The following is a 24,911-nucleotide window of genomic DNA, read 5'->3' as shown; positions in this document are numbered from 1 at the left end:
ATTGATTTGTGTTTTAGATGATATACAATTAAAGGGCACTCTACAGTGTTAGAGGATGCTATTTAACTAGAAAACTAGGTTAACAAAACTCTTGGAAGGGCTTGAATAGGTAATATCAGGGAACATTGCTATCACCTCTCAGAATCTCTCCTAGTTTCCATAGCATCAGGAAGTGAAGGCGTATCAAGAAGCAGAGGGGGAAAAAATGAAGCAAACAAACAAGAAAAAACCTTCCAATGTTCATGCATAGTGGAAGCAACTGGAAAATGAAAGTTGAAATACCATCCTTCATTTTTTATTTTGGAATTCATTATTTTGCTTTAACAAGAACAAAAATCAAACAAAAATTCATAGCTTTTCCACCTACCCACCCCACTCACTACAAATTTTGTTTCTGCCTGCTCAGCCTGTCAGTATTTGCTGTTCCTATTGTTGGTGAAAGGAAGGAAAATGGAACTGTCAGAACCAGGGGTTCTATACTGAGTCATATTATGAAGCAGAGTTGGTGTAAGAAGAGAAATTAAAGAATGATGGAAAGTAGAAAAATAAGAAATAAGTGCACTAAACAAAACAGGAACATATGTGATCTGAGAATCGGAGTATTTAGAAAATTAGAGCTATTAAGGTGACTGCTGGGCCTGTGAAATGATGAGAGAGGACTTGGGGAAAGGAGATGGGAGAAAGAACTGGTAAAAACATTATTAAAAACGTCTATGTCTTAGGAGGAGATTTGCTCCTTTAAATCTTTTCAGCGTCGTAAATACTTAAACTGCCTTTCAATTTTCTATGCAAGTCTGGTGATTATTTAATTATAGTTGTGCTCAAAGTTGACTAAGGGTAGCTCAAATTTATATGGGTTCATTTAATTCATTTCAGCCTTAGAACAAAAATTTCTAAAATGTAAATGTACCACTAGGTTACATTCCTTTACTTATTAGATTTTTGTATGCATGTGCATATGCCTGTGTGCCTGTAAACCCTAGAGGACTTAACTGTAATGTTAGTTTTCCTACTGATTATATGGAATGTTGTGTCACATTGCTGAAGTATTTGCTTTATAAGGAATAGAAAAGTACCTTTTAGAAAATGCTGGCTACCACTGAAGCCTGTATTCCTATAAATTACGTAGCTAAATGCTTCCTTTTAAAAAAAATTTAATTTTTGTTACTGTTTGCCACACTGGGTCTTCACTGATGCATGTGGGCTTTCCCTAGTTGTGGTGAGTGGAGGCTACTCTCTAGTTGTGACATATAGGCTTCGTTGCTCAACAGCAGGTAGGATCTTCCTGAACCAGGGATTGAACCTGTATCCCATGCACTGGCAGGTCAATTTTTGACCACTGAGTCACCAGGGAAGTCCTAAATGCTTTCTATAAAGTGAATTTACATTAGCTATTTTGGTTTCTCTGGTGGCTCAGACAGTAAAGAATCTGCCTGTAAATGCAGGAGTCCCAGGTTCGATCCCTGGGTCTGGAAGATACCCCGGAGAAGGGAATGGCTACCCACTCCAGTAATCTTGCCTGGAGAATTCCAGGGACAGAGGAGCCTGGCAGGCTAGAGTCCATGAGGTCACAAAGAATAAAATATGACTGAATGACTAACACATACATAACAAAAAATCAAATCTGTGTAAATATATGGACATAATAAATGTTTTAATCTTAACACAGTTAAATCATTCTGATTTATAAAACTGACATTAACCAATATTAGTGGTTTCTAAAAGGGGGTCCTAGGATCTGGGGTGTTGATGACCCTTTTAGGAGGTGTATGAAATCAAAGTATGTTCACAACAGGGCTAACACAGTATTTGCTTTTTTTTATACTTTAATTCTCTCATGAGTGTAGAGTGGAGTTTTCCAGCAGCAACATCCCATTTATATTGCAACAGATTAAATGCAGAAGCAGACATGAGAATCCATCTGTCTTCCATTAAGGCAGATACTTTTTAACTTTTGATAAACATAAAATGATGCTAATATTTCCACTATTTTTTTTAAAGAATACAGCCATTTTCATAAAATGTTTATTCTAGCAAACAATGATTCACTATTGCTAGTTTGAAATGGATTATAAATAACTGTTTTCAAGTTTCTCATTTTAATTTCTTAAATTATGAGTGTCAACAGATGTAATCGATAACAACAACAAAAATTTGGGGACATTAACATATTAAGAGTGCAAAGAGTTCTTAGACCATAAAGATTGACCATTACGGTCCTTAAAGCTTTTAAAATAAATACATTTTTCAGAATAGAGAGTCTACTGTTTTTGTTGTTTTTTTGGAGTTTTGTATAAATCTTTGCTAAAGAATTAAAAGCTGAAGACAACAAAAAGAGAAAGAAGGACTGATGAAAGGGCAGGAAGACAATAAAAAACATACTGAAAACAGAACAGAAGGAAACAAATTCATTCGTTCTCCATACATCACATGTCAAATAGACACTGTTTCTTCTATATGAATAAATAAACTACAAGAAAAATCAGAAGTTCACGGCCTCTACTCTCAAAGCAGCATTCATGCCAGACTCTTTGGGTAATACAAGGTATGAAAGGGAAAATACATAGATCTTTAAGATAAAATACCATGTTGTTGTTTAGTTGTCCAGTTGTGTCTGACTCTTTTGCTACCCCAAGGACTGTAACCCACAAGGCTCCTCTGTCCGTGGGATTTCCCAGGCAAGAATACTGGAGAGGGTTGCCATTTCCTTCTCCAGAGGTAATAAATTTCTTATATTTTCATTTTTGGAGTCATTAGGGGACAGTGTTTTTTTTTTTTTAATTTTATTTATTTTTTTCCATTTATTTGTATTAGTTGGAGGTTAATTATTTTACAATATTGCAGTGGTTTTTGCCATACATTGACATGAATCAGCCATGGATTTACATGTATTCCCAGAGGGGAGGGGACAGTGTTTTTATTTCCTAACACTTTCTAGTTCTTTATCACTTAAAATAAATGCATACAATAATCAAAATCTTAGAAGTCATTGAGTAATTTTAAGAGTATGGCATAGAGACACTGTACCTATGGCATGGTTAGCATGTTTTTAATCTTTCTAAAATAGGCAAAATTAATGTTGCAAAATCAAGTTTTGCAGTGCATATAAAGTCATGGAAAATATTAATAAGCCAATCACCATGCCAATGCAATACCAAATCAGTAAGTCTATTTGGTGCTTAAAATGTAGTGCTAGATGATTTAATGATGTTATTAGTGATATTTGCAGTTATTGGTCTGGCATAAACAATTCGTATTTAGGATACAGTTTTTAGGTAGGGAAAAAACACCAATTCCATTAATTGTCTCTAGTTCTGCTTCTATTAACTACACACTTTCTATATGCTACTAATCTTATTATCACCTGTTTATCTATATGCTTATTAAAATTCATATCTATAAGCATAAACCAAAATAAAAAGACATATTTTGCTCACTTTTTATATGTTAAACAAATAATTTTGGAAGACCAAATTTAAACATTCATCTCCAGAAAATTCAAGAGAATTAAAAATATGCATATGCCAAATTAAACTTGTAAGAAGTTGTAAAAAAGTTGTAAAAATAATTTTGCATTCTCATTATAATAGTTAAGAATCACGCCAGCCCATCAGTTGGTTTAGAAATACATTCTTTGTTTTCAGAAAAGAATTGTTTATTTATGTATTTTTTTGAATGAGGGAATTTACTTCCAAAAGACTTTTTTGATTTGGGCTTTTTGTCTGAAAACAGCTAAAATATATTTTAATTTGCTCTGTAAGTTCCTAAATCAACCTGAGGTATATTTTCTTTTTGGTTGGTAGTTTATTATTTCAGTTTTAGTAAATAATTTCTAAACAATAGTGTAAATTGCATGGAGGACTCTTTTTTCCATTTTATTTGTTAGAAAGAAATCATAGATGGTGTCATGTTTGCATCTAGCAGCAGTGACTTGAGTTTTAGACTCTATTATATATAACTCATCACTTGTGACAATGAATTTATAACAGACAGTTTTTACAATTAAGACCATAACAGTACATTTGTGTTATTATGTTCATTTGTGTTATTAATAAAGACATAAAGATGTTAGGTATGACTAATCGTAGCAGATTTTATTTGAGGAGAATCACTCTAATTGGGACCAAATTAAATGAGTAAGTTTTCCTGTGACTTTAATTTATTCTGTAAACATTCAAGCTGCCTGGCTTCTCTCAACTGGGAATTGGCAAGTGTTGTGTTGTTATAAGCTGATACACATGCTGTAGTAAGGGCACTGTGTTATAGTGTGCTTTTTGTTTTAAGAACAAATCATTCTTAAATTGTCAGAATAAAGTGTTATATATTTATATGTGTGTGTTAGTCAGTCAGTTGTACTTGACTCTTTGCAACCATGGGCTGCAGTCTGCCAGGCTCATCTGTCCATGGGATTTCCCAGGCAAGAATTCTGGAGTGGATTGCCATTTTTCTTCCCCAGGGGAGCTTCCTGACCCATGGATCAAACTAGGGTCTGCAGCACTGTAGGCAGATTCTTCACTGTCTGAGCCACCAGAGAGGCTCATATACAATATTTTGAGAAACAAAATATCCATATCCATTTTATGTCTGGATTAGGCACCAGAAATTGAATTCCTAATATACAATCTTCCTTGTAACAACAAAGATAAGGATAGAAAAAAGTAAAATGCTATGTTTGAAAAACATCTCTTCAGAAAAACAAAAACAAAAAACTTTCAAATATATATGTGTACAATTGATCTCAAGTGAAATCCAGCCAAATAAAGAGTTATACCAGGTTGAACTTTTCCCTCCTAATCTTTCTCTATGTTCTACTTCATTAAAACAGCTATGTAAAAATTCAGATGATCTGTTCATGTTCTCCATTGCTTCTGAAGCATTTTTTAAATAATTGTACCACACCTGTGTAGATTTCCAACCTCCTTGAAGCCAAACCAAAAACTGGTTTTTCATTCTTATTTCTTTGAACTTGTTGCATCTATGAATGGCCCTATTTCTCAAAGTTCTTTTCAGCTTTGGCTTGTTTGACAGCCTTTTAAGTGATTCTCCTTCTACATGCATGATATTGCCTCTGCAGTGTCCAGTTTTAGTTCTTATTTCTCTATGTCTCTAAAATATGGTGTTCTCCAAGTTTCCATCTTTGTCCCTGACCATATCATTCTTGAGATATAAACCCACTTATTCCATGCATCAGCTAAACTATATCTTTCAAAACAAGATCTATTACCTTAAACATAGGCACTCAATTTTATCTGGTCCACCTCCTTCAGTGCTGCACAATTGAATCCATATTAGTATCTCCAAAGTTGAACTCAATAGTTTTCTCCTAAAGAATGCATCTCAGCTAAGCCCACTATTTTTGAGCAACAAGAGTTCTTCCACTGTTCCACTTAGCCCAATGGGTTCAACGTAATGTCTTATTTACTTATCTACATCTTTCAATGAAATATAACATCTGAGAGGGCAGAGTTTGTTTCTTGTTTGTTTTGTTCACTATGGTGTACCTAGGTCTGCTGTCCAAGAAGAACAGAGCTAATGCTCAGTGACTCTTCCCTGTTACCCTCCTGCATGCCCAACTACTCCACAAGTCCTCTTGATTTTTCATCCTAAAAGTCTCTGGAATCCAATGCCCTGTCACATTTTTAGTTTTTCCTTTTATGATCTATGGCTACAAATATTACAACAGCTCCCTAACTGATTCCTTTGCTTCAAGGCTATTCATCTACCGAATTACCTTCTTTTGCTTACAACTACACAATGATTCCATTTCCTTAAGATGATATATAAGTCTTTTCACAATGGAGCCGCTACTTACTTCAGTATCATTTCAGGCTCTGCACTTTCCAGGGGCTCCAGCATCAATCCATATTCATTAACTTTACAGAACACATGAATTTGAAATAGCACACTGTGCACCTATCACGGGGCTGGATAGACATAGATATTGATATAGGTATAAATTTAGGTATCTATGAATAGCAAGGAGAGATAAGAAAGCCTTCCTCAGTGATCAATGCAAAGAAACAGAGGAAAACAATACAATGGGAAAGACTAGAGATCTCTTCAAGAAAATTAGAGATACCAAGGGAACATTTCATGCAAAGATGGGCACAATAAAGGACAGAAATGGTATGGACCTAACAGAAGCAGAAGATATTAAGAAGAGGTGGCAAGAATAAACAGAACGATACAAAAAAGATATTCATGATCCAGATAATCACGATGCTATGGTCACTCACCTAGAGCCAGGCATCCTGGAGGGTGAAGTCTAGTGGGCCTTAGGAAGCATCACTATGAACAAAGCTAGTGGAGGTGATGGAATTCCAGTCGCACTATTTCAAATTCTAAAAGATGATGCTGTGAAAGTGCTGCACTCCATATGCCAGCAAATTTGGAAACTCAGCAGTGGCCACAGGACTGGAAAAGGTCAATTTTCATTCAAATCCCAAAGAAAAGTGAAAGTGAAGTCACTCAGTCGTTTCCAACACTTTGCAACCCACGGACTGTAGCCTGCACCAGGCCTCTCCATCCATGGGATTTTCCAGGCAAGAATAGTGGAGTGGGTTGCCATTTCCTCCTCCAGGTGATCTTCCCAACCCAGGGAATTGAGCCTGGGTCTCTTGCATTGTGGGCAGACACTTTACCCTCTGAGCCACCAGGGAATCCCAAAAAAGGCAATGTCAAAGAATGCTCAAACTACGGCACAATTGCACTCATCTCACACACTAGTAAAGTAATGCTCAAAATTATCCGAGCCAGGCTTCAACAGTACACGAACTGTGAACTTCCAGATGTTCAAGCTGGATTTAGAAAAGGCGGAGGAACCAGAGGTCAAATTGCCAACATCCACTGGATCATCGAAAAAGCAAGAGAGCTCCAGAAAAACATCTACTTCTGCTTTATTGACTATGCCAAAGCCTTTGCCTGTGTGGATCATAACAAACTGTGGCAAATTCTTAGAGAGATGGGAATACCAGACCACCTGACCTGTCTCTTGAGAAATCTGTATGCAGATCAGGAAGCAACAGTTAGAACTGGACATGGAACAACAGTCTGGTTCCAAATAGGGAAAGGAGCACACCAAGGCTGTATATTGTCACCCTGCTTATTTAACTTCTATGCAGAGTACATGATGAGAAACGCTGGAATCAAGATTGCCAGGAGAAATATCAGTAACCTCAGATACGCAGATGACACCACACTTATGGCAGAAAGTGAAGAACTAAAGAGCCTCTTGATGAAAGTGAAAGAGGAGAGTGAAAAAGTTGGTTTAAAATTCAACATTCAGAAAACTAAGGTCATGGCATCTAGTCCCATCACTTGATGGCAAATACATGGGGAATCAGTGGAAAGAGTGACAGACTTTTTTTTTTGGGCTCCGAAAACACTGCAGATGGTGACTGCAGCCAAGAAATTAAATGATGCTTGCTGCTTGGAAGATAAGTTATTACCAACCTAGACAGCATATTAAATAGCAGAGACATTGCCAACAAAGGTCCATCTAGTCAAAGCTATGGTTTTTCCAGTAGTCTTATATAGACATGAGAGTTGGACCATGAAGAAAGCTGAGTGCTGAAGAACTGATGCTTTTGAATTCTGCTGTTGGAGGAGACTCTTGAGAGTCCCTTGGACGACAAGGAGATCCAACCCGTTCATCCTAAAGGAGATCAGTCCTGGGTGTTCATTGGAAGGACTGATGTCGAAGCTGAAACTACAATACTTTGCCCACCTGATGGGAAGAACTGACACATTTGGAAAAGACCCTGATGCTGGGAAAGATTGAAGGCAGGAGGAGACTGGGACAACAGAAGATGAGATGGTTGAATGGCATCACTGACTCAATGGACATGAGTTTGAGCAAGTCCCCGGGGTTTGGTGATGGACAGGGAGGGCTGGTGTGCTGTAGTCCATGGGTTGGCAAAGAGTCAGACATAACTGCACGACTGCACTGATATATATATATAAGCATAGATACGGATGTATAGGGGCTTCCCCAGTGGCTCAGAAGTAAAGACTCCACAGGAGATGTGGGTTCAATTCCTGGGTCAGGAGATTTCCTGGAGGAGGGCATGGCAACCCAGTCCAGTATTCTTGCCTGGAGAATCCTATGGACAGAGGAACTTGGTGGGCTACAGTCCATAAGGTCGCAAAGAATTGGACATGACTGAAGCAGCTTAACACACACCCACAAACAGATGTATAGATGTAGAAGTGGATATAGATGTAGAGGTCGATTAGGTATTTTTCATCACTTTGAGTCAATTTTTCTATTCATTCTAAGCCAATTCAAATACATGTCCTTGGTGAAGAACTTCCTTCAACGCACAGAGTGGTGTTCTCCCATGTCATTCTACAGAATACTGAGAATATCTCTGCTAATGCACTTTGGACTTTGCATTAACATGTTTAGAGTATAAACTCATTAAGAGTCAAGATGGTGTACCATGGTATATGACACAGTGTAACATAATCAGTAGCAGACACATTGTAAAGGTATGCATCAATTTTTTTAAAAAAAAGACAATTTATAATAATTATATTAATCTATCAAATGAAGAAAAATAAATTTAGTTTTTAAAACAGCTATCCAAGTATCAGTGGTAAAAAGAAATTCAAATTATGGATCTTACAAATAAAAATCCATTTCAGAACTCTTCTCATAAATACAAGAATATTAAATAATACTTAACATAAAAAATAAATGCTGAGATAAGAAACAGAAGAAATAAATATTTACTTACATGAAAAACACTTGGAACACTCCTCTCGTCTATTTTTAACTTTAACTGGTAAGTATATCATATATTTAAAAGGTTTATAGTGGAGAATGTGATTTTTGTTAACACCCACATTGCTCTGAGGGTTCAACATTAAATTGTTAAATGACTTAAAATTGTTCAATGGCTTTTTTATTAAAAGTTTTCAAAATTCTCCTGGTCAAACATGCAGTTATCACCAATAATAATATACCATTACACATTAAGTGTGCTGATTTCCACTGTAAAACAAATGTACTGTTACCCTTCAGGGCCTGTCACTGTTGGTGGCATTATCCTAAGGCTCACTATGAGTGTAGAACACCCACTGCTGTCATTTTCCAGCAAATATTGTGAATTTTTTCTTGTCTCATATTGTTTTCCACTGAGTTTTGATACAATTTCTTCTTCTGCTGGGTTCTTATCACCATCTCCTATCTCATTAGCAGAAGCCTGAGTTGACATGATGCCACCTTATTCAGCCTTCTGGTTTTCCTTGGGACTATCCATCAGAGATTCCTTCCTCTTCACTATAAGACTGCCAGCCTTGGCCAGCTAATAATTAAGAACTGGTTAATGCTGGATGATAAAATTGCATTATATTGTATTTGGATACCTGAAGTCATTTATTTTCATCTCATTAGGAATGTCTCTTCACCAATTGCAACTGAAAGCAAGTTCACAGTGTATTATTCTATCCCTTTGTATAAAGTTTGTGTACCTTTGCAAATGATGTGGCACACGAGATAATGAGAGGTGTATAAAAGCTGTGTCATGGAGCTATACTATATTGATTAATTTTGTCGCTGTATTAAATGGGCCTGGGATCCTTACAAGAAAGATGCTATTTAAGCACAAAATAATGGTGTCGTGTCTGTACTTTCATAGTTTATAAATTATATCTCAAAATTTCACAGACACAAAGCAAGTTTTTACCATTGTCAGCAGCAAAGCCAGAGAGACTTTCCAGAGAGAGCCTCCTCCATTAAGGAAACAATTGCCAGTGGAGTCCTAATCCTGTCATTGTTATTAGTTACCTTGAGTGAAGTCTGGTGGTGAGTCAGAAAGAACACAGCCCAATTTCTGGATGCTAGGCTGAAACTGACATGGTGACAGGAAAATGCTTTTTTTTTTTCTTTCTTCATTTACAAACAACACAAACCAGATATAAATAGAATTGATGACAAATACATTTGGATCACCAAAATGTAATCTCTTCTAAACAAACAGTACATATTGTGAAAACTCTGTATTTTCCTCCAAAACTGTGGACTGTCTTGTGCCGATTAGCGTTTTGAATCAAGTATTATCCAGGCAAAACACTAGAATGAAAGGATCTATAGTTATTCACTTTTTGAAGTGTTGACACAAAAGTTTCACTAAAACCTCACTTCATGTATGTATAGTGTTTAGAAAAGTAAGTTCCTAATACATGTCACTTGAATGAATCATGTCTCTGAGAATAAACAAAAATGCTATAAACTGCCAACCAGTATGTTTAATATGGCATTAACCTTGTTATGCACTTGTACTAAAATTATTTTCCATTTATTGCATTTTCTGTGCACCAGGTCTATTCTTTGCACCTGGTACTTGTTAGTGGTGGTTTGACTGATTAATCAGAATAGGGTTTGGGTTAGCAAGCTGGTTAAGAACACACGGTGCAGGCAGGCTATTTGAACTTGAGTTGCAGCTAGACTACTAGAATAAAATGGACAGTTCATCTAAAGCATACCTGTTTCAACGCCTTGTGTATAGTTGGTGGTGGTATAGTCGCGTCCGACTCTTGTGACCCCATGACTGTAGCCTACCAGGCTCCTCTGTCCATGGGATTCTCCAGGAAAGAACACCGGAGTGGGTTGTCATTTCCTTCTCCAGGGACTCTTCCCAACCCAGGAATCGAACCTGGGTCTCCTGCATTGCAGGCAGAGTCTTTACCAACTGAGCTACAAAGGAAGCCCCAACTGTGTAGTTGCTGCTGCTAAGTCGCTTCAGTCGTGTCAGACTCTGCGTGGCCCCATAGGCGGCAGCCCACCAGGCTCCGCCGTCCCTGGGATTCTCCAGGCAAGAACACTGGAGTGGGTTGCCATTGTCTTCTCCAGCTCTCAACAAATGTTAATAGCTCTTAATTTAAGTGGAGTGGGTTGCCATTGTCTTCTCCAGCTCTCAACAAATGTTAATAGCTCTTAATTTAAGTGCAAGATCACCTATAAAAAATTGGACACTTTTCAACTTGTTGATGTGTTTACTAGATTTTGTATGTTAAAGTATATATATATAACTCTTCTTATTGTCTCAATTACTAGTTTGGGGGTTCCTCTGAGTTCCCTAAAAATTCAGAAAATCCCTAGGACAGAAACTGACATTTCTAATTAGAACACGATTGCCATCTAGTGGTAACAATTGCTATCTACAGGCTTACTGGTGAACAGAAATCTAGGTGGTGAAAATGTTCTGCTTCTGCTTCATAATGAAGGCTGTTGGAGTGAATCTCTGACAAACTAACGAGGCTTCCCATATGGACACTACCAAACCAATAAAAATGTTTAAAGACACATTTCATCAGAGTTTGGGAAATTTAGTTCCTGGCCCACAGGAAGCGTACAGTCTAGCTCTATACAGAAAGACCTATGGTAGCGGTAGTTAAGTCGTGCCCAATTCCTTCGACAGCATGGACTGTAGCTTGCCAGGCTCCTCTGTCCATGGGATTCTCCAGGCAAGAATACTGGAGGGTGCTGTCATTTTCTTCTCCAAAAAAGACCTATATACAATGCTTAAACTGGATTATAAAAGTACAAATTTGAAAAAAGAAAGCTGTGAGTCCAGGTATAAAGCAGACAAAGGAGAGTTGAAGAAAGAAGGGAGATTTAAGGAAGTATTTAAGGAAGATTATTGTCACTTGGTGCAAAATGTCAACAAACGTCAAGTTGATGCACCCGAGAGATAGGAAAGTGATGGGACATAGGAAAGAGATGGGAAATAATCAAGGTGCAATACACATAAGAAAATCTTTTAAAATAATTTAGAATATAAGAAGCCATTCGAAATTTTTACCTCAGATTGAGAAGACCGGTGTGTAAACAGAGACAAGAGCTTATAAACAAATATATCCTAGTTCTTGTTTCTTCATAGAAACTTCATATAAGAAGATCTTGGTAATGCGGTGCTACATGGAATGGAAGTTAGATATCTGTAAGTGTATTAAAACAGATAGGCATTCTTGTACTGAAGACTTATCTAAGAAAAAATGGAAGTGCTTATCTAAAGAAAGCTACTGTATGGAAACTAATAAGTAAACGTTATTTGAAAATTTTTAAGATTTAAAGTTTTACTCCTGTTTTCTAAATTATTAGTTTAACTTCCAATGTTTTTTGTTCTATTGTAAGGAAGAACATATTTTGTTAGACAAAGATGTTGCAGAGGGTGAGCACGAGGACCTCTTAGAGGTCAGTTATGTCCACAGCTTCTGTGAGCACAGGCTAGCACTACGAGCACCAAGACAGCCAAATAAGACCTCTCTCTCTCACACCACTTAATGGATGCGGTTGCAGATGTTATCAAGACATCTACAAAGTAGGCTATGTTCTTTAGTGTTGGAAACTGAAACAGCTGTTAAATTAATTAAGTCAGTATATTTTCCAAGTCTGATTAGGATATGTTTATTTCTGCTTTCACAAAACAGCTGCGATGTAAGTAGTAAAACTGATGTTCTACGAAACCTAAAATAAAATCAAAATCATCATAAGTTGTCCAGTTCAAGTGAAAGCTTACTTTTGGATCTTCATGTTTTACACTTATAGGGAACACTAGTGTATATGGGCAATGCAAGACTTTAACATCTTTAATTTTGTTTGTAAGTATTTTCACATTTGTTATTCTTTTAAACATATAGTATAGAGGACTAAAACATCAAAACAGAATATGATATGCAAATATTGAAAGTGGCTTTATTAAGCAAAGAAGGCGATCCAAGAAAAAGGACTAAACTTGAATTGAGTATTGCTCTGGGTTTCCCTATGTTTTGTGGTACAGTTTGTTGGGATATAACTGTAGTTATGGTCTACTAACAATAATCTAGAAGCTTATTTGAGTCATATGAAAGGAGAGGAAAAAAAAGAGGGCACAATTTAAAGAAAAAATTTGTAACAAAAATAAGACAAAAGCTCAGAGGCAACTCAACTGCTCCAGATGTTCTGCATCTGCTCACTTGCCCACTGGGGACCAGGAGATAAAGAGATTAACACATTTACACTAAGATGGTTAGACAACAAGCTCAGATAAGCAACATGACAGCTAGGTCCAGGTACCCTAACCAGAGTATGGAGAAAATGACTCACTAAATCACTTAACTCACTTACAAATGATATTTTAATTGATTTAATGTTCAACTGCTACTACAGTAGACTATGAACTGGTTATTAAAAAAAAAAGTCACTTTCATTCTGAACTAGAATCATAAGATGTTTTAATAATGACTTTTCAAAGGAAACAGCATTAGGATTTTATAAGAGGTAACGAATAATACTAATGTTTTTTAATTACAATTGTAAGTGAGGACAATATTTTAAAATCCCATTTTCACATAAGAATAATAGAAAATCTTAGTTTTGATGCATGTGAGAAAATTTGGAAAACAGAGGAGTTAGTTTCCTCTTGGCAGACCTATTACAAGGAAAAATTTTTTTTTTGGTTTCCTACTTTATGCAGTTGTTTTTTCTAATTTCAAACGTTTAACTGCATATTCCTGAACCCTGTGGATGTAATAGGATACCAAGGTGAACATGATCTAAATAAATACTTACTTTTCATACTTTTCAAATATACAGCACAAAGATCTAGTCCATCATAGCAAAATTCTCAAAATTTCAGGAAGATGTTGAAGTAAAAAAAGGCTCATATGCCACATATAACACAAGAGTGGAATATAATATATAGTATTAAAATAGAATACAATAAAATGGAACGATATAAAGTCACACATCCTGAAATCTTGCTGAAATGTGTCCACATAACCCACTGACCCTTAAATTAAGACTTGAAGCTAACAGTCTAAATTTGAAATAACAGAAACTAACCAGGTTCATCCTTTCCTTTCTTCCTCTCTAAATTATCAGATACCCTTTAAAGTCCCATTATGTCATCTTGTTACAAATGTTTCTGGCCCATTCTTACAATATCACTTTCTTTATAAAAGTCAAAATATAAGTCTTTATATATAAGCCTTTATTAAAAAAGGAAAAAAGATTTAATCCACCCACATTATTGGAAACATAAATTTCCTTATCCATGTTAATTGTAGGGGGTGCCATGAATCATGTGACTGATAGTGTTTCCTTGTTTACATTGGCTACTATCTTCATGGTACACTGAGAGGGCCATTTCTAACAAAATGTAAATGGATTTTTCTCTTGAAACCTCATTCCTGGCTTCATATCTCTCCTACTATTACCACTTTACCCTATGTCTTGATGAGACTGACCTACATTTTTGATTAATTTTTTAGTTGAAAAAATTCCTGTAAGCCAATTTAAATCCTTTCTGAAGCAACACTAGTTGAAAGAAAATACATGAAATACATGAGAGAATGACTCAAATGCCAAATTATCAAATCACATGTAATATAAAGGTGTTCTAGGAAGTGAAGCAAGCTATAAACAAGCTCAACCTCTGTACCCCCATTAAGGCTGGATGTGCTCAATTATAATAAACACTTAAAGACAAAAACCCCACTGCACAATAAAAGAAAATGCTTTAAGCTTTTAGACTTTGAATCTATTTCGTAATATATTTAAACAGGTTATAAAAGTCCTGGTGATTCTCTCCGTGAACCAACAGCCTGACTCCAGAGTGGAGCCAGCGAAGCAGAGAAAAAGCCCAGAGAAGTCGAATCTCAGCAACAATCCCTCATTTAACACATAAAGAAAATAACCTAATTACTGGAAAGTGGGGAAAAGAAAATAAAAAAGTACGGAAGGGTAGAGAAGCATTAAATGTGAAGACACACATTTCTCTTCGCCATGGAACAAGAAATCAGCCCAGATCCTGAGGGTAGCCATAAAAAGCAGAGACTGGCTGTTTGTACCACATGTGTGGATGAATGAGAAGAAGCCAAGAAACAGGAAAAAGACTAATTTTAATTACCAGAAAAGCTGAAAAATAGAGAACACAGAGCTAGTGGCAGGAAGGCTTCCAGCTACAGGCAGCACGACACTGAACTCGCCTCGCCAATTAGAGCCGTCAGACCCCATCAGGGGATTAAGTGAGCAGGAGAAATAGCCTCGGTGAGGGTGAGGCCGGACTCAGATCGCAGGAGAGGCGGACGCCGGCCGGCAGCGGGGGCGACCTGAGACTCGCTCCCAGTTCCGGAGACTGACAGGGAGAAACAGCGAACAGTGGGTGGGGACTGCCGTCTCATTACAGACAGGTGCTAACCCCGCCATCTATGGAAATAGGTTGCTAAAGACATGTAGCATAATTTAACCAACAGTTACATCCAACGAAGGGAGAGAATTCGAGAAGGACTCAGGAAAAGTAGGAGGGGGACTGGCTGAACAATGGCACTAACGCTGCCACACTGTGGATTTACTACCTGTGTTGTGTTTCCAATTACATCCATCGGGAAAGGAAAAATTCAGAAAGGAAAGGGGGCTGCTGTCTGAGACTAAGCCCACTCGGTCCTCAGTTCATTTCGAAGTGAGCCGGGGCGGGCGGGGAATCAGGGAGACACCAGCACAAGAGCGTCTAAGAGCCCTGAGATAAAACTCGCAAGTGTAGAAACAAAGAGAAGCGCTTCTCAGGCAGGACCTGAGGGGATTCTCCGAAGTGGGAAAGTCCACTCAGGAGCCCGCCTCAGGGAAGGCAGCAGCCGGTGCCGCCTCGTGAGGGAAAGGCGCCGGGGCTCTGAGGAGCCGGGGAGGAGTGAGGCGGCCGGCGGCCGGCGCAGGAACTCAGCGGAGGGGCCCCGCGCGGTCCGCCGCGGCCGCGCTGGAATCTCTGACTGAAATTCACGCAGGTTGCGGGGCGGGGTCCGGAGTTGGGCCGCGGGGGAAATAGCGGCGGGCGAGTGAGACGCTGAGACCCAGACACATCCCTTCCAGGGGCGAGGGGACCTGCTCGCCCGGGGACGCGCCGACTGAAGCCGGCGGCGGGAGACGCGGGCGGCGGCGGCGGCGCGGGGGGCGGGGCGGGCGCGGGCCGCGCGGGGCGCACAGCCAGTCAGAGGCGCGGCGCGCGAGCCGCGCGGACGCATTGGCCGCGACGCCCGGGCCCCGGACGCGCCCGCCGGGGGAGGCGCCGCTCCGGCCCCCCGATTTAACCAACTACCGAGCGGGGGAGCGTGTCGGCCAGGAGGCGGCCGCCGAAGTGCCGTGGGAGCGCCGCGCGGGAAGGATGCGTTACCTGCGTCCCCTCCTCAGGGAGCGGCCGGGCGAGCTGGAGGATTCTCTGTGAAGGACTCGAAACTCCGCAGTTGGTCTCCTGTCACAGGCTGGGGTGGACCTGAGCCTCGGCTCTTGTCTGAGCTGTGTCCACGGGCAGGAGGATGGCAGACGGGAATTGAGAGTCGTGGAGGAAGGACGGGGGAGCCTGGCGTCTCCTTGGTAAGTGGCTGACATTCCTTCGCCGGTGACTGCTGTCTGCGATTGTGCACTTGGCTTCCCAGGCGCTGACAGTTTGTGACACGCTCGCTTCTGCAAAGCCATCCTTTCTTGCCCTGTTGCCAGAATTTAAAACTGTCACATAAAGCTGCTCTTCCCCCCGCCCTCCACACCCTCCCCCCCAACCTTCTTCTTTGAAATCAAACGTGCTCTTTTTCTCTGCTGGGATTTTAGGTCAGAAAAGTTGAGGCAACGCTAAGCATAATCTATTTGTGTACCTAGTAATGTCATTCAGAATGAGAGTAAACAGTTCCTACAACTGAACTGGAAGGTGACAGATGTCAGGAGAGGGTAGGAAATTGTCTGCAAGAGAAACTATATGTTCAGAAAATAGGCTGTCCTTCTCAGGTACTGAATGTATGTCTTCTGACTGAGCAGTGTGTTTGTGAGAATAGAGCCTAGATCACTGGACATCTGGCAGTGCGATAACTTGTTAAAATTCAGTAGAGATGCTCTATAAGTGGAGTTCTACAAAGTTCGAGAGACTGAACAAACAAGTATCTTGAATTATGCTAAGGTGTTTTCTCAGTGTTGTGTAGGAAGGTGACAGATTTTTTTAAATGAATATAAAAATATGCTCAGACATATACTCAAAACTCCTTACTGAGTTTTTTGTTGAAAAATTGGAGAGAACATTAATTTGCATATATATGAACATAGTATACAGTAAGTTAAGAATAACACTGACAACCTCAAAATTTTTCAGTTGTTTTAATTAACCTTATTTTGAAAATACAAGCATTCACTAAATGTTTTAGAATTATTTTATTTTTAAATTTCATAATCTCTGTCATGAAAACTATAATCAATATGGTAATTAAAAGCACAGGTTTGGAAGAAAAAGAAAACCTTTTAACTGTTTGTGAATTGCCTTAACCTGTGTTCAGTTCGTCTGCTTTTTCTGTTAATTTAAAAGACAAAATCATTTAAAGATGGCATACTTCTATTTTGATTCTCTATTTTAACTGGAAATAGGATGAAAGAAATAGATGTTCATTAGAATACTAGCATTAAAAACTACACACAAATAGTGGGTCAAGTTTTCAAATCAATAGAGGTATTTTTGTTTACTGTTGAACTATATCAAGACTGCAGAAATAACTTACAACTATCACAGCAAGCTTAAAGAGTTCATCATGATTAATATTGTGACCCTAAACATAAAAGAATTAGTAATGATTAGGTCATTATTTTTTTCAAAGTGCCTGTAATGAATTTTAAGCCACTCACAAATGTTTCTTTGCTTATTTTCCTACTTCATATTCAGATTATTATAAGTTTTATGTGGAGTAGTATATTGAATCTCATAATTGACAGGTATATGTTCCTTTGATTCAAGTGGAAAAAACACTATGACTATCTAACAATACATCACATGAAACAAATGAATAAAAAGTAAAAGATGTTATTAAGAGCATCTAAATTAGTGACGAAAACAAAGCCCAAAATTCAAAGTTACAAAAAGGAAATGAGATATAAAAAATAAAATAGAATTTGAAAAGTAGCTGGAGTGTGGTGAGTTGGTATTAAAGTGTATTTGAAAATAGAAAATCAATAAAATGTTTGTTACAATATAAGTACCAATGTTTTGTGCAAGGATTGGTGGCGTTTTTAAATTGTTCTTATTTAAAACATCTGAAAACTAAAAAATGAGGAGGAAAAGCAATTCATTTTAAGTTCTCTTTGATTCCATACACAGCTGCATAGATAGTTTGAGTTCTCAAAGCTTAGAAAAAAGAACATTACCCCAATAGATTAACTGAATGCCAGATTTTGCTTGTAAATTGTGAGGCACAAGCACAGGAGGATGCATTTGAAAATAGATCATCTGAGAAGCTACAGTTGTGTGATTTTTAAATGAATTTCTAAAATACCTTAGTGTTTCCCTAAGTGAGTAATGCTTCAAATAGTAGGTGGTCTGAAATCTTTATTTAGTTAGGAAGATAAGCTAAAATCACACCTTGAATGTAGATACGGGCTATGTTTATTTGAAAAATAATTAAAAATAGTTTCTTGTGAATGTTTAATCTTACGTGTCCAGTTAAGTGACACTATTAAAAATGGACCAAGTCTGGTTAATATATAATGCTTTATATATCTTTTTTATTTAACGGTTTCGGAAATCTTCACCACCTCCAGGGAAGAGGTTGGAGTGTGGTTTAATATCAAAACTGACTTAGTGATCAGGACCAGAGGGTGTCAGTAAAGGGTAGAGGGCTCTCCAGATGGAGAAAGAGCGAGCATGTGGTGCTAGCCAAGGCGTCCTGGGAGTGTGTCTTTTAGCTACAACAAAAAGGTATACTTTTATGGAATTTAAAAAAAAAAAAAAAAAAGGATGAAAACTTATCTGGATGACTCTTCTAGGTTAAAGTTGATTTAACTATATTTAAATTCCTTTGGTTAAGACCAAGTTTTATAGAGGAGCTTACTGTTCTGTAACCATTAAAAACTAACTTAGGAATTTTATGAGACCAAGATAACTTAAAATATAGTGAGATGCTGATTCCATCCTTCCACACCTATTTTGCTTACCTGTAGTCCTTGAATTGCCTCTCTTTTTAAATATGGTTAAAACAATTTATTTACTAAGAGGTTGGAAATTCATTAGTCTTAATTTAAATAGACCTGTATATTTATATTATTTGATATCTCAAAATTCCAACTTCAAGACCTCAGATTTATTCATCTATTTCTTATTACTAAAGATACAAACATAAAGTGGGAGAGGTTTATTTCTGACAAGATATTTTAAATTAGTATTACAAGGTTGTGCTTATATGTTACATGAACTTTTTAGCACTTTATAGCAGGAAAGAGGCTGGTCGGAAGCTCAAAGTGGTGGGATCTTTGCGAGGTCTGTTTTCTGAGCATTTGTGATCAATAACTCTACATCAGAGACTGGTGCATTTTAAAAAGTAATGAAGTATACAAAAAGTCTGTAACACTTAAGATTTAGGGTTAATAACTATTATGAACAATGTCCCATATCTCTATTCAGACCCTTTCAAGTAATTGCTCCTGTTTTATATTTTTTAATATTCAAAGTATACTGTTAGAAAGGTTCTGATAAATGGAATGCTATCAGTTAATATTCCTCTTAGATATTTTTACAGTTTTTTTAAGTTAATTATTTTCATAAAAATGAATATAACAAATTTGGTAGTATTGCACTGATGTGCATATGAGGAATTTTTAAATGGCTTTATTATTTATTTGCTTACTAGAAAGATATTAAGTTCTTTTATTTATTAATAAGTGGTCATTAAATTAAAATTATATCCTCTGAACTTGATATAAATATCCTATGAACTTGATATAAGACTATGTATTTAACTTCATTTGATTTTTACTTATTATAAATCTGTGTATATGGTAAATGTTGAACATTTTCATCCTTATCAACCCCTTAAGTTAAACAGTTTTTAATTTCATATTACAGAGTATTGCATATTGTATTTTTGACTTATAGACTTCTGAAACTTTAAATGTTTCAGTGGAATCATCAGCTCATAAGGCTTACTGAAACTGAAAATGTTAGTCACTCAGTCATGTCCCACACTTTGGGACCCCATTAGCTGTAGTGTGCCATATTCCTCTGTGCATGGAATTTCCCAGGCAAGAATACTGGAGCTGGTCAAAAAATGGAGGCTCTTTTCTTTAGTACAGGGAAATGGAACTCTATAGGCCGTAAGGTAATTCTGAAAAATAATCAAAATTCTGTCCTTTTTGGGAGATAGAAAAAAAAAATCAATGAATCCACCATTTCTTAATCTAATATCAGACAGTATGGTGTGAGCAACTTTAGAAAGTATAGTCATGTTATTTTACCATGTGTTTCTTGAGCTGGAGTTTCTTGTGGTCACTGCCATTTGTAAATAGTTCCAAAAATGTTTTATTGGATGGATTTGACAACACAGGTGCAAAATGGATTTTTATTCTGGTCTTCTCAGTGGTCACTGATTAACTTGCTTCCCTGTGGATGCCACTTTTTATTTTGAACAAGTGGATTTCTCTTAAAAGATCTTAATAGGACTTGCACATTTTCTCTTATTTCACTCATAGTTCCAAATATTTCTTATACTCACTTGTATAGACCAAAAAAGTTAAAATCTTGAAAGAAAACAAGATATCAACATATTGTATTAATGTATGTGTATAAGCTTTCCCACAGGCATACCTTTACAGTTTGTGTCTTTACTAAAATATGAACCTGCCTGTGGTTAAAATGACTAATTTGAATGTTATCCAAAATTTAAGAAACTATGTATCAGGCAAGGAAAAAAATAGAAAGTATTTCACTCATCTGAGTAATAGAAAACTCTTGTTTGTGACTGTTGACTGGAAAAGTGTAATTATATGAATAAACATTTTATGATGGGGAATAAGAATCTGCTTGCTCTTTATCATCCTTATAGCTGTTAAATGCTCAAGAAGGAGATCATCTCATTTTCTGTTATGATCCAGTAAAGTAACTATAGCATATGGAGTTCAGAAAGAGAAATTTTGCTGATCACTTAGGTGATAAAAGGTAGATTGAAAGTCTCTTTCTCTTGATACTCGTAATATTGTCAGAAATATTCATCATGAGGCTAAAACAATTAGGGGTTCTTATTGAGAGAGATTTCATAATACAGTAATTATAGTTATAATGTCTAGAGTAAAAAACACATTTTTAATGTGTTTTCACAGATATTTCACTAGTTGCAGTAGTTTGTGTTTAGTTGGTAAGTAGTAAAGAAATGGTACATTTATTTGGTGAAAAATTTACTTCTGAGTGTATGAGGTTTCATCTTTATTTTCTCAGATACTTAATTTCATATTTATAAGTATTAAAGAACAAAATTTTCTGAAACTAAACTGAAGGTAACAAAGAGTTTAATTTTAAACTTACTAGGTTTTCTGGTTTCAGCTTTATGTAAGAACTGACTTTTAAATAATACAATATTTGATAAGTTACTCTTATACTTTCAGAATAATAAGAAATTCCTGGTGATTAAGATAAATATTGCTTGGAAAATACAGATTACAGTGGAAATATAAAAAATAATTATAGTTTGCTAGAAATAAATTTTTATTTAATTGGCATTTATAATCATTAAATGTAAAATTGTTTCCTGGGCATCTAAATAATGTTAAGTGCCCCTCCTTAATATTTCTGAAACCTTAGAAAAATGTCATATTTAATCTTAGTTAGAGTTTGGCTTTGTCTTATTTTTTTATTTTGAAACTTATCTCTTTATATTCTTTTTAAAAGATATAAACTAGGTTAATCTAGTCTTTTATGTTCAAAAATTAATAAAACTATTTGTTAGTGATGATTAATTTTGCCAGTTTTGAGTATATATACTGATAAGAAATTTATAAGTTATCTCTTTTGTAATAAAATTGATACTTTGTAATTTTGCACTCTTCTTGTTTCAGTGCCATTATTCAAATGGCAGTGTGTGGAGATACTGATGGAGAGTTCTTAAGGCTAAAATAAGCATCTCATTAAATATAAGCACATATCTCATGAGTTATTGATGATGAATAATGAGAACATTTAGAAAAAGATGACAAAATAATACCATGTAGTGTTGATTCTTTGTCCATCTGATGTTAAGAGCTGACTCATTGGAAAAGATCCTGATACGGGGAAAGATTGAAAGCAAAAGGACAAGGGGCCGGCAGAGGATGAGATGATTTAATAGTATCACCGACTTAATGGACATGAACTTGAGCAAACTCTGGGAGATGGTGAAGGACAGGGAATCCTGGTGTGCTGCAGTCCATGGGGTCGCAAAGAGTTGGACATGACTTAGCAATTGAACAACAACAATGAAAGTGTTGGGAGGAGCCTTACAGAGCTAGTATTTTATTTAACATAAAGAGTAGTTAAGATTTATATGTTTAGCATTACATTTGATGGAAAAATGGGAGGTTTCTTTAATGTCTAAATTAGAGCTTTTTATGGTTTATACCTTTTGTTTTTTGCTGTGAAAATCTTATTTTGATTGCTACTCAAAACTAGGATGTACGTAATATTATTTTGCCGTTGATCATCTGTAAAACTAATGTTTTACAATTTCTAAGACTAGAAAATTAATAATCCAGTTATATTAACTCGGAGAAAATAGCTATGCCCATATTCTCTTAACCAAAAGCTGAACGTCTAGACAATTTAATTGCTAGCTGTGAACTTTTTCACAGTGAACTTAGTGTGCACTCAACAGCTGAATCAAATGGGAGAAGATTTTTGACAGTTTCAGTTAAGAAACTTGGGAACCAAAGGAGGAAAATATTGTAGTTGTTTTTTTCTACAGTATATTTAGAAAGTATTTTTCGTTTCTTTTGTTAATATTTTTCCCCTGTATTGGCAATTGTTTTCTTCAGTAATTCATGTTTAGAGATATACTAAATTAAATAGAAAATCAGTGAGAAATGTGAGGAGAGAATATTCCTGTGACTTGACAAGTTTGGATAAAATTCAAATTATGGGCTCCCTTAGAACAGTAACAATTTTAGCGTTTAATAAAATGCAAAACAGAAAGTGAAACAAAAGTTTTTTTAGAAATAAGCAATATTTTTTAATTCAAATATCAACTTTTATATAAATTCTAGTTTTACTGTTACAGTAATAAAGGAATTAAATAGAGCATTTTTGAGCCAATAATAGTATTTAGTTATCGTTGTTTCTGAACCAAAGTTTCTCTGTGCTTAATTTTAAAAACATGATGTAAATTATTTTAGAAAATATGCTAAAATTTTTCTTCTGTACAGCTGAACATGCTAAACTGTAAAATTGGCACAGTGCAACTGAGTGGAAAGGCAGTTATATATTGCTGGGTTCCTGTTATAATAGTTTTACAGATGTTTTCTCTCAAACTTTTCTTGGTTTACTTAAGACAATAAATTTTTTGTGTGTCCATGTGGAGTGACTTCATATTTTACAACTCTTTTTCTTTAAATACTATTTGAAGGCAATAAGATACATGTACAAAGATGGTAAAAGATTGCTTGAAATGATTGATGGCTGATCTGAGATTTGTTCTACTCTATACATACAACCTGGAGAAGGCAATGGCACCCCACACTAGTACTCTTGCCTGGAGAATCCCATGGACGGAGGAGCCTGGTAGGCTGCAGTCCATGGGGTCCTGAAGAGTCGGATACAACTGAGCAACTTCACTTTCACTTTTCACTTTCGTGCATCGGAGAAGGAAATGGCAACCCACTTCAGTGTTCTTGCCTGCAGAATCCCAGGGACTGGGGAGCCTGGTGGGCTGCCGTCTATGGGGTAACACAGAGTCAGACACGACTGAAGTAACTTAGCAGCAGCAGCATGCATACAACCAAACATTGCAAATAACTCTCGTAGAAAATATAAAATATATTCTCAAACTTCAAAGTATAAATGATCCTTAATATTCTTTGAACTTTTACTTTGTTTAGATATTTACTCACCTACAACTTAACTGTGAAATTTTCAGAGAACAGTAACCGTAATATGAAATATTGAGATTTAAGTTAAATGATCCAGAATTGATTTTATGAAAATTCACTATTATAAGTGTGTTTGAAAACATATGACTACGTATGTTTGTTTTTCAGTCCTTAATGTGGTCTTGGTGGTTTATACTTCAGTGAGTAAAATTAACTAAAAGTAGTTCTTTTCACATTCAAATTAATTTTTACATTATTTCCCTAACTCAAATAGTCCCTAGTGGGCAGTTGTTGTCAAGTAAGAATGTAAAGGGAAATAAGTAGCTCATGGGCTGGTGGAGGAAATAAGCACACAGGGTGAATACAGTTCAGTGTGAGATGTGCATGTAAGAGTTATATACAGCTGAGGTACAGATTTTCAGTATTTCTCCTTTTGGAGACAGCTGTTAGTTTACTCCTACTGCGCCTTTCCGGCATACACTGTTTCAAGCTAGCATTGGTTCTCTAATTGCTGCATTTACTTCCTAGTGCCTAAGTTGTTCTGAAGTACCTTTGGTTCCAAGATTCACCTAACTGCTTTAAATGAATGTTGTATTTTTCTGCATCTCATTATAGTGCTAACTTTAGTATCTTAGAACTATCTAGTCTCTAATGATATAGATGGGTTTGTGGTAAATGTGGCTTAGATGCTGTGAAAAAATGCAGTTCTTATTATGTTGTTATAAATAAGCTTGATTTCTTTCAGTTATTAAGTATGGAATTGGTGTCGACAATACTCATTTTGCAGGGGTGGATTAACTGTGAGGCTGTGAAGCTTTGCTTACACAGTCCCTACTAGATAGTAGTAGTAATAGTAGTAACAGAAGCAGGTGGTAAACGTTACTTTGATAATTATGCTGCTGCTGCTGCTAAGTCGCTTCAGTCGTGTCCGACTCTGTGTGACTCCATAGATGGCAGCCCACCAAGCTCCGCCATCCCTGGGATTCTCCAGGCAAGAGCACTGGAGTGGGTTGCTATTTCCTTCTGCAATGTATGAAAGTGAAAAGTGAAAGTGAAGTCTCTTAGTTGTGTCCGACTCTTC

At 36.7% G+C, this 24,911-nt stretch overlaps 1 protein-coding gene across 1 annotated transcript in view; it reads left to right on the top strand.

The window, feature by feature from the left end:
• Positions 1-16,007: 16,007 nt before the first annotated feature.
• The window catches only part of CNTN5 (contactin 5), a 1,534,958-nt gene continuing 1,526,054 nt past the window's right edge, over positions 16,008-24,911 (top strand). Inside the window, exon 1 of the mRNA XM_043897056.1 lies at positions 16,008-16,351. The gene's annotated coding sequence lies outside the window, so the exon portion shown is untranslated. The remainder of the gene's footprint in view (positions 16,352-24,911) is intronic.

This window comes from Cervus elaphus, chromosome 1 (assembly GCF_910594005.1).
Source record: "Cervus elaphus chromosome 1, mCerEla1.1, whole genome shotgun sequence".
In the NCBI taxonomy this organism is placed as follows: Eukaryota; Metazoa; Chordata; class Mammalia; order Artiodactyla; family Cervidae; genus Cervus; species Cervus elaphus.
This window is presented reverse-complemented; position numbering and strand designations above follow the sequence as displayed.